Genomic DNA, 11,098 nt, shown 5'->3' on the forward strand with positions numbered 1-11,098 from the left:
CGATTGTTTGCTAGTTTGTGTTAAAATAAATAAAATTTCAGTTTCATCCAAAATGTTAATTGATTCTTTTATTTAAAAATGAATTTCTCTTCATTGTACAAAGTTTCTCCCATTTTGGAAGAAAGAGGATGTTTTGGGTTTTCCTGCAGTATAAATGTTGGGTAAAATTTAACTAGTCTAGTTATCTTGCTCACCAACGAGAAGAAGAGAATGAAGAGGGGTTTCGAACTTGATAAGTTCGTAATATTATGCACAAGACCAAGTCCTTGAAATATATACAAATACAATTGTTAAACCATAGCAAATCCGAAGAGTAAAAGTACCGATTATACCTGAAGTTATGTGCTGAATATTTGAAGCCAACTGGTTTAAGAAAATAAGTTCCCCGAGTCTATTCTCAGACTATTATTATCGGAATTGCTCCATCAGATACTCAGTTTTTTTCTTCTCGCTTTCTTTTGCTGCCCGCTTTGATATTTGAATGTACGGATTACTTTCTAGTAATCTATGAACTAAAATACACGAACTAATTATCGGACGAAAAAAGTAATTTCTTTTTTGTAGAGAATCCATGTTTTGCTAATTATGGTTGTGAAAATGGAGCAGGTTGTGATAATGCTGGAACATGCATATGTAAAGAAGGCTTCACAGGTTCAACATGTAGCACTAGTAAGTACAATGTTATTAAATATTCATTCAAGAATTGAATGCTTCTTTTTGTAACTTCATTGGGGTGTAAAAGCGTTGACCGAAGTACATTTTGTATGAAGCGCGGAAGCGCTTCATTCTAAAAATGTGCGCACGGTCAACGCTTTTACAACCCTATGAAGTTACAAAAAGAAGCATTCAATACTTATAATTACATTTTTTTAGCTAGGATCATGATTTTTATCAAGTTTTTATTTAATTTACCTGTGCACTTCATTGTGGGACCTCGTGTCATCATGAATGATAAATTTCATTGTGTAATTGTGTAATGAAGTTGATTAAGGAATAACGCGAGATTGCAGTTAGCCAATCAGAATAACGTATTATAATGAAACATACATCTTATGTAATTACTTGTTTTTATGTCCCTTAATGATTTTGTGAACTACTTGAATAAAGGTATAGTGCACTTTGTGATGATTTTTAAGCATTTTCATTTTCATTTCTAAATGGTATTAGTACATTTGGTTGACCTACGTTATAAGTTGCAACGTGTCTTTAATTTTGTAGACTTATATTCTGTTATCGTGACATGAAATTAACACGTTTAACGTTACCGATAAACACCAGGCCATTTACTATACCAATAAACTTGTATTGCAATATTTGAATACAAATACTTGCATTTGTGAGAAAGAAAGTAGTAACAAGTTGCTTTCTTTAAAAAAAGAAATGCAATCGTGAACCTAAATGCCTGTTTGACATGAAAGATCAGATAATTGTTTAATAAAGATGCATGGTTTTGCCTAAGTTTTGTTGTATAAGATATAGAAACTGACATGTATTGTTAATGTAACTGCTGTTCAATGTGGGGCAAAATATTCTTTTTAGAAGAATCATTTGTCTATCTTCGCTCCCTCTCTCTCCCGAAAGATAACATTACAACATTTTAAATAGGAGCCCCTCCCCCTCTGGATGTTCAATTCTGAGGTGCTGTTTTTGAAATGAAAGTTAGTTTCCAGGCTTAAGTCGAAATGCAAATGTGAAGAAATTTAACTGACATTAATCATGATTATTTGTTTGTATAGCCAGTTTGAAAATAGTTCAAAATTCTAAGATTTACTCTAATTTGATAATCCGAACTAAAGCCGCTTTTGAAACTGTTTATATGGTTTGGTCATTGGCTATCATATTCCAGATATGTTTGATCTCAATTTATTTATACCACAGGCAACAAACTCCAACCAAGCTTTTGGAGTGAAAGAGTTTGAAACCTTAACTTTATACTTGTTCAAAAAAATCTCACTTTTTCATTTCCTTTTGTAAATAACCCAAAATATAATGGATTTGTTGTTTTGTTGCTTTAAATATGGTTATCTGACAGACTGAAGAAATAACAGGGCTGATGCAGTATAAATCATGTCCAGTACGCAGTTATAAACTGCAGTTTTGGAATCGCCTGTCCGTTGAGTACAAATATTGATTTTAAGAAAAATTATTTGTACTAAGCCGGTTTTTTATTAGCTAATGAACACAATGTTGTTTGTATGCGTATTTTGTAAAAATATCGTCATATTTTGTAAACATATCGTCATATTTTGTAAACATATCGTCATATTTTGTCGCTCTAAGCCTCTGTCAACTATACCCTCTAACTAGGCTTATGAATACAGATTACTGCGACTCCTTGAAAATGAATTGACGGAATTCACAGAAACTTGCAATGATTCTTTTATAGATCGGATACGAAGTTGTACACTTGCTACTTTAACTTTTAATCTGATTTATTTTTTTTGGGGGGGGGGGGGGGGGGGGGGGGGTTCACATACATGTACCAAAAACACACGAATTGACTTTGCCATTGTTAAATATATATTTTTGGAGAGGGTAGTCGACACAGGTGTCCATTGGAAAACTCGCACATTTAAAAAAAATGACAAACGGATCTTTTTTAGTTTGATAAAATAATCATAGCTAAATAATATTTATTCTTCCTGGTATTATAAGTACTTATACAATTGCTAATCTTTTCTTCCAAACCACATACCGGTAATAATTTACAATAATTTTGATGCCAAACATCGAGGAATATATCAAACCTCTTATTTTTAATTGCAATGAACATATGTTTTAGATGAATAGAAAGTCATCGCCTCACTCCAAAGAATATCACTCAGTATCCGTAAATAGCTTTATATAGATATAAGAAGATGTGGTATGAGTGCCAATGAGACAACTCTCCATCCAAAATTTATAAAAGTAAACCATTATAGGTCAAAGTACGGTCTTCAACACGGAGCCTTGGCTCACACCGAACAGCAAGCTATATAGGGCCCCAAAAATTACTGGTGTAAAACCATTCAAACGGGAAAACCAACGGTCTAATCTATATAAAAAACGTGAAACGATATCTATAGAATATTTTTGAATTACTCAGTTGTTTTGATATGACATATTTTTTTGCCTTCAACCAGAGACCGTAATTCCGTATTATATGTCTCTTATGTAACACACACAAAAGGTGCCTTTAAAATTTCGTCCAAATTTCCAGAGTTAACTGTCATTCGTTTTTATAAGATTAATAAAACAAATTAGGAGATGTAATATGATTGTCAATGAGACAGCGATCCACTAGAGTTCAAATGAAGTGGATGTATGCAATAATAGCTATATATAAGGCAACCGTACGGCTTTCATGGCCGTACTTTATTAAATTTTGTTTCTATTTTGATGACGGTTAAGAATATATATTTTTTCCTACAATATTCCGTTTGAAACGATTATGGTTACTCCATTAGGTAAAATAATGGAAGTAATTTTAATTTACAGAAGTGTATATATATTTGTTTTCCTACACGCCGCTTTCCTGGGCGTAGAAGTTTCATAGCTACTTAAATGGACTCCGCTCTAATTTAGTTTTGCTAAAATGGCCAATTTTTTAAATCCTAAAAACGCCCTCTCCATTGACGGTACTGAATATTCATTAGATCAATTAATTTCCTATTACGCAGTTGGCCATAGAAAGAACAGATGTATTCCGAAAAGACAATAGTGTCTTCCGGTATTCCGAAAGACTATATCATCAATTAATATATATGCGTGAACCCTCAGGGTTCACGCAACAAAAATACCGAACTCCAAGGTAAATTCAAAAACGGGGATCGAAGTCCATAAAACCTGACAAAATCAAACGTTAAACTATATCAACCAATGGAATGAATGGAATACAACTGTCGTACTCCTAACTTGGAACAAGCCATTGTTAGAAGAAAATGGTGGGTTAAACCAGAGACTGTTCTCTCATCAGCGAAAGGCTAAACTGAAATACAGTCTGCGTGACTGTTCATTCTTGCCTTCTACGCGAAAGTATACAGCCTAGATTTTCTTCCTGTTTCTAATGCATTTTAGATTTTCTTTAACTTTCTCATTCTGATTATGGACGTTTACTTTATCCACATCGCCGTTAGGACCAAATGTCAGTGGTTGAAATTTTTTATCACATATTTCTCGTTGGTTTTGCATTTCTTATATGGCATAATCAAAACAGTACTTGACAGATCAGTGGGTGAAACGGCCTTTCGGCTGATGTAGGCTTCCAATGCAATATTAATGGGATGACGCTCAATATCAGCCCTCGCGTGCAAAATTATTATCAGCTCTCAATGAGACAACTATCCATCAGAGTTGAAATGACGAAGCAACCATAAGTCACCGTACGGCCTTAAATAACGAGAAACACTCATACTGTATACCTGATCGAGAAAACCATCGGTCTTCAAATTGGTTTATGAAATCATTTACAAATTGGTAGACTTATTGGATTGGAGACGGATAGATAATCTATAAATATAGACTAGTGATCGGTTATACTGACACAAAACATTTAACTGACCTGACTTAATACAGTATGTTTAGGTCTACATCATGTCAATTACCCAAATAATGTTGTGGCACAATACTATGCTAGTAATTAAGATCAGACGGTACATAGTATAACAACGCAATCTTTAATCACTTTCAGGTTGTAATTGTGTCTTGTCAATTTATAAACTTGTTCCTTGTCCTTTTTTTGTTTGGCTCTGACTTAGATGCCCGTATGCTGCAAGGGAGATAACCCGCCTAGTCAATTAAGTGCTAATCTCTGTAAAATCTGTTCGAAGCTTTTTTTGGATTCGGGATTTGAAGCTTCATTTACTATACACTTACTTGTTTATTGATTATGACGGAACATTTTATGTCTTTTTTTTTGTAACGTTTGATTGCTTTTTCTTTAATTTAGTTCAACATTTTAAGGGCATCCGATACAGTTTCACGTTATATTGTCATTTTTATAATTTTGAAATATGTTGTAGCCCTGGACGAATTATAAAAGAAATCACCAAATAAAAAATAGGTTACTGTGCTTGTTTTCGAGAAAATTGAAGCAGAAAATTGAGGATTTTTGCACTTTAAAAAAAAAGTTGAGCAAAGTTATAAAAATTTTGGAGTAGATATTCTTCGTCATAAATTGATAAGATTGGATTCAATCTGAAGCTGTGATAAGTGAAAATAAGGGAAAAATAAATCCCGTCAAGAATGACTAGTTCATTATTCAAGCCATGCTTAAAATTACGGATAAGATGCTCAAAGTGGGATATTTTTTTACCTTTAAATGTGGAAATCGAGAGGTTCTTATAATGTCATTTATTCTACATGAACTGTCTTTTGTCATGCTTTCTCCAAATAGCAAATAAAAAATATATGTCACCGTGAAGTATTCGAAGATAAATCGCGATTTATTCTAAAAATTGCGTCCCCCTGGTAACCTCAACGTTAGCGCGAAAATGCACGATGTCGCTGGCTGACAATTTCGACGTCTCTCGCCAATTTTCCCTGCAAGGTTATCGGCTATATTTTCCAAGTGTTTATATATTGCTTATAAAGAGCTACCTTAAAATAATAATATTGTTTTGGAAAAAAAAATGCGAAACATAAATATTGAGTTGGCAAAAGTGATTCAATTTATATCTAAAAAACGGAACCTGTTACCTATACATGCATCCCTCATAACTTTGGTTTTGGTTTTTGTGTCCTTTTTATTCATCTCCCAAATATACCATCCGAAATTGCAATTTTAAAGCAAGTCACTTAAAGTATTTATAGTCTGGTTAATAATTGTTCAGAAATACCATATAATATTGAAGAAACCTCAAAGTAAAGCTGTGATGTTTTTTAACAGGTTTAAAGACCTTTAAAAAAAGACTATCAGTGTTTAATAAATTTATGGAAAACTGGCCCTACTTCTTTTGGTTTTGTACTATTATGTTGGCATACATTCCTCCTCGTAATAAACAGTATTTCATGTTTTCTTTTTTGTAAAAGTTTCGATTAAAATCTGAATTAATACTTTCATTTTAGCGTAGTTTTGTTAGTAAATTGCTATATATCATTTTAAAAGTTGAAGCATCGGTCATAATTGCGTCATAAGTGTTGATGTGGAATTACAATGATTAAACCTGGATTTTTGCGCTATCTGAACTTTCGATATGAAATTTGACATAAATTGATATTGACTTTGCTTGTTACTAAGATGCGCCGTAAAACTATTTTTTGCGTGTTGTCAGAAAATCGGATCCAAATCAAAATTCGATCAGGAATGAATGATAATAAAAATGATAATTGGCATGCATTTTGTGAACATCAAAAGCTTCAGTCGTCTTGAGATTGCTTACTGTACGATATTTTGTTGACTTCATTGTCCAAGACCTCACAGAAGCTTCAAGACGAGAAACAGCAGAAACAGTAATAAGCGTTTAATTTCTTATGATTCTATATATTAAAATGTTAGAATCAAAAGCACTAATCCTTAAGGCATAGAAGTTGACGTGTGTAAGATACATAAGTTGGAGCATCGTTTATGTATACTAAATACCGTTCAATCGGTTTTTTTTTTATTACGGAAAATGACACGCATGACTTCCCGCCGAAAGTGACGTTTTGCGGGAATTCGAACGCTTTAACGTCGCGCCAATAGTTAACTCCCTTGAAACTGTATCGGATGCCCTTAAATCACATTGAAAATTACTGCCAAACGATACCATAACCAATAATACACACTTACTAAGTTATCATTATTTTGAAGGCGAACTCATCAGTTTTGCAACAGAGGTACAAGGCAAGGTGGCTACCGCAGATCTTAGTAAAGCTGCTGAGTTTGCACAAGAAGCACAGACCATGATGGATAACCAGATTAGTGCTACATACAGTGGAATGAAAATCTCAGTTGTAAGATGTATTGTTTTCTTTTTATGCCCCACCTACGATAGTAGAGGGGTATGATGTTTTTCGGTCTGTGCGTCCGTTCGTTCGTTGTTTCGTTCGTTGTTTCGTTCGTTCGTCCTTTCGTCCGTCCGTCCGTCTGTCCCGCTTCAGGTTAAAGTGTTTGGTCAAGGTAGTTTTTGATGAAGTTGAAGTCCAATCAATTTGAAACTTAGTACACATGTTCCCTATGATATGATTTTTCTAATTTTAATGCCAAATTAGTTTTTTTAACCCAATTTCACGGTCCACTGAACATAGAAAATGATAGTGCGAGTGGGGCATCCATGTACTATGGACACATTCTAGTTATATTTGAAAAACTAATTGTGTAAATTAAACGTATTCGAAATAAAAAAAAAGCAAGTTTATGATAGATGTAATGCCGGAAAAAGGGGAAGAATCGCTGCTCTGTCAGGTTCTCTCCCCTTTCCCTCCAAAACGTAAATACTACTAAATTAAATAACGGGGGACGGATATCTTTTCTCTTTGGGACTATTCATATCTTCGGTGTATTTGGGGATTCTAGCTTCTTTCGTGATCTGGGAATTATAGCTTCTATTCGGGTATCTGGGGAATCTAACATTTTTCGGGGATTCTAGCTGTGTCCTGGGGAATTCTAGCTCACTCATTTTCGGTCTATGTAATACCTTCAGTGTGTGTGTCCCTCATCAAAAAGTCAATTGAAAATAGTTTACACTTAAACAATTTACATACCTGGTGAATAAAATACAATGATGTTTTAATGATTTATTCCAAACAGCAATCTAAATTGAAGTGTGATATGTGATGTTGGGAGTTTGCGGTCTTCCCTTTTTAAACCCAACACCACATGCTGATTGGAACTATTTTATTCACCTATGAAATTTTAGCGTCAATTTTGAATTTTCTAAAGTTACTTTTGATTGGTCAACTATTCTCTTTTGTGTTATAGATTTATATGATTGACATACATTTTATTTAGTTACATAAAAGCAATTAAAGGATTATCAAAATCTTTACTTAAAGGGATACTTCGCAAAAAAATGAAAAATTGATATTATGTTGATTATGTATAAAAAACCACAAATTCATAAATATTAAAGTTTTATTCTGCTAGATAAGAGATCACCATCGATTTCAAATTTAGAGTATCACTTCTCCGCGTGCGGCCATTTTGACATCATCCCTGAATAGAAACCACGATATATCTATAAACCACAAAGGACCAAAACAAGCAGTAACCTAACGTAGCCGTAATTGAGTCTCGATATCTTGTCAAGCGTACGGTTGTCTTACCCGACAAGGAAAGCCTAAACAGTTTCCCGGGTCACAAAAAAAGATTATAATAGACATGGTTGTGCATGCAACCTTTCCTAACTTACTTGATACGGAAAATATAATTATATATTATACCCATTTTTCGGCGTAAGTCCGTTTTCTTTGATAGTTTGCTCCGACTCCAAATCTATCGTGACTCATACCCTCAAAGTACATGACTCACGATAGATTTGGAGTCGGAGCGAACTATCAAAGAAAACGGACTTACGCCGAAAAATGGGTATGACGCCGTGGTAGATTTGGAGTTCGAGCAAACTATCAGGAATGTGGGCTTATCACCTAGTAATTTGGTTAAATACATAGAGGATAAAAACTGCTTAAAATAAATAAAAAAAAAAAATAAACATAGAACACCATTACGCCTGTTAAATAAATCAACATTTTCCATCATTATATAGAGAACAGGACACAAATCATATGTCATGTGTCCGTTCCTTCGTCCGACTTTATATGAGATACGATGTGTAATTTTAAGGAAAGCTGAAGTTAAAAGTTTTGAAAAGTCTGAGAGGTGTAAGACTTGTAACTCAAGAATTGATCGAGTTAAGACAAATCTAGTAGTTGCTTCTTTTTTGATGGACAGTATAATAAATATATGTCATGAAAGTGCGCAAATCTTACAAATGTGATATATATTTCTTGGTGAATACAGATACTTTGCTTATATTTGTTTTCTTAAAAACTATGTCGAAGAGGATACATGTTTGTTACTGAAAATTAATCTTATCTATTTAGGAAAACACAAACACAATAGCAAACTCAATCTTGACAATTATCAAAAATGACCAGGATTTAGCTGACAATGCAGTGGTGGATTTATCTGGACTTACTGCTGGTAAGTTTTAAATCTTGCTTTGGCTACTACGAATGTCTTTTGTTATTTCATTGTAACTAATCTGTTTTTGTTAATTTTAAAAAGATTTTAAGTTTGTTTAATATATTTATTTTGTTTTGTTATGAATGATTACTATGCTGAGCAATGGGCGCCATAATAGGCTTAATAAACTATATATTTTGTATCTTTGAATCATATAATCACATATATAATAACATTGGATTTCCAAATAATAATAACTGTCAGAACATTATCGCAGTGAAAGTTCCACTATAACATAATTGAAAAACTAATCTTGAAATGAACAGTAAAAGGGGTATATGTTGCATCAGAATGTCCAAAACCACAGTGTGTCCAAAACCACAAGAAATAAAAAAGTTGATGGTCGTAACAAATAGAGAATATTATATGGCTTTTTCCAACCCGAGACACCAATATAATCCCAAGAGCTCTGCTCGAGGGATTATATTGGTTTAGGGTTGATACGGTGTGTGGTATTGAAAAAAGCCATATCATATACACTTTATTATATATTTCAAGTAGATGTTTTTTTCATGAAACATGACGTCATACAGATTAGGGGTTTGATAAAGCCTTTGAAACGGTGACTGATGTCGATGACGTGACGTCATATAGATTAAGGGTGTGATAAAGCCTTGGCAACCGTTACTGATATCGATGTCATCACGGATGGCTGATACAGCACGATTACCATTGATCGTCTTACACATACAATTTACATGTATTTACTAATAAGTATATAATAAATAATTTTATTTCAGATATTACCGAGATGACAACCGATGTACTCAAGGGAACCAGACAAGCCCAAAGTGACATGACAACCGATGAGGTAAAAACATGAAAGTCGAGCAAGAAACTCAGGAGAAAAACAAACTGTCATTGAATTTTTTTCCGCGTTTCTGACAACGGGAATATGTTATCTAAAAGGCTCGCATTTTATAGCATTATAAATTCGTAAGCAATGTGACGTTTAACGCCACTTTTAAGGACGTCTGCTTAATAATAAAGAACAAAGTTAATGTATGTGTTTAAAGTGTTGTGGTGTAATTCCGGATTATCTGTCAAAAACATAATGTCAATGACTCCGCTACGCGTCGCCAGGTAAACTCAATTTGCGACAGTAAAACTACCGATGGACGTTCGCAAAGCTTCAAATACAATACAGTTATCTCTTAATTTGCGACCTACATAACCACAACTGACGCCGGCGGTGCTTCCAAAAAGAAAGCAAAAAAAAAAAAAAAACCAAAAAAACCAGATAGTTCTTTAATGTGAACACGAGAACGAATCATTTAAGGTTTAAATTTATCTCTTTGTTCTAGTTTGACTATGAACAAAACCAATCGTATAGTCATCTATACAATTACATATACTATAACACATTTTTTTTTATATCGTTAAGTTTTATAAGAAAGTGGCAAACTTTAAATATTACAATATCTTCCAATAACAATTTACTAATAAATTTCATATCCCTTAAGATATTTCGTGCTTGTTGTTATAATTTGATATTTCATTGTTTATATACATTTTCTATCTTGTTTATTTCATCTTTTGGAATTGTTATAAAAATAATGAGATGTGGCATGATTGTATGCGAAAAAGACTTGGATATATGCAACTATATGTCACTTTTGTCTTCTATTTGACAATCTTATGTTCTCAGATGTACAGTAGTGCGAGGAGACTTTATGCTAAAAAAAACAATGCACGGAATATTCAAATTTGATTTGTCTTTTGTTTCAAATCTTTTTTATTTTATTTGTGAATCAAACATAGCATCATGTTTCTAATAAAAGGAAGTGCTAACCCTTGCAACATCTGAGTTCACTCCCGGTTTTTGGTTATTTTTGTTTACTTAACTTTAGTTTACTATGTAATGTTTTCTGGAAGTGTTCGTCTTTTTGTGGTTTTTCGTTTTTTCCCTTAGCGCTGTAAGATTTTCTTGGTATCTTCCGTGTTTCCAATTATATC

Source organism: Mytilus californianus, unplaced genomic scaffold (assembly GCF_021869535.1).
Source record: "Mytilus californianus isolate M0D057914Y unplaced genomic scaffold, xbMytCali1.0.p SCAF_8, whole genome shotgun sequence".
Classification (NCBI taxonomy): domain Eukaryota; kingdom Metazoa; phylum Mollusca; class Bivalvia; order Mytilida; family Mytilidae; genus Mytilus; species Mytilus californianus.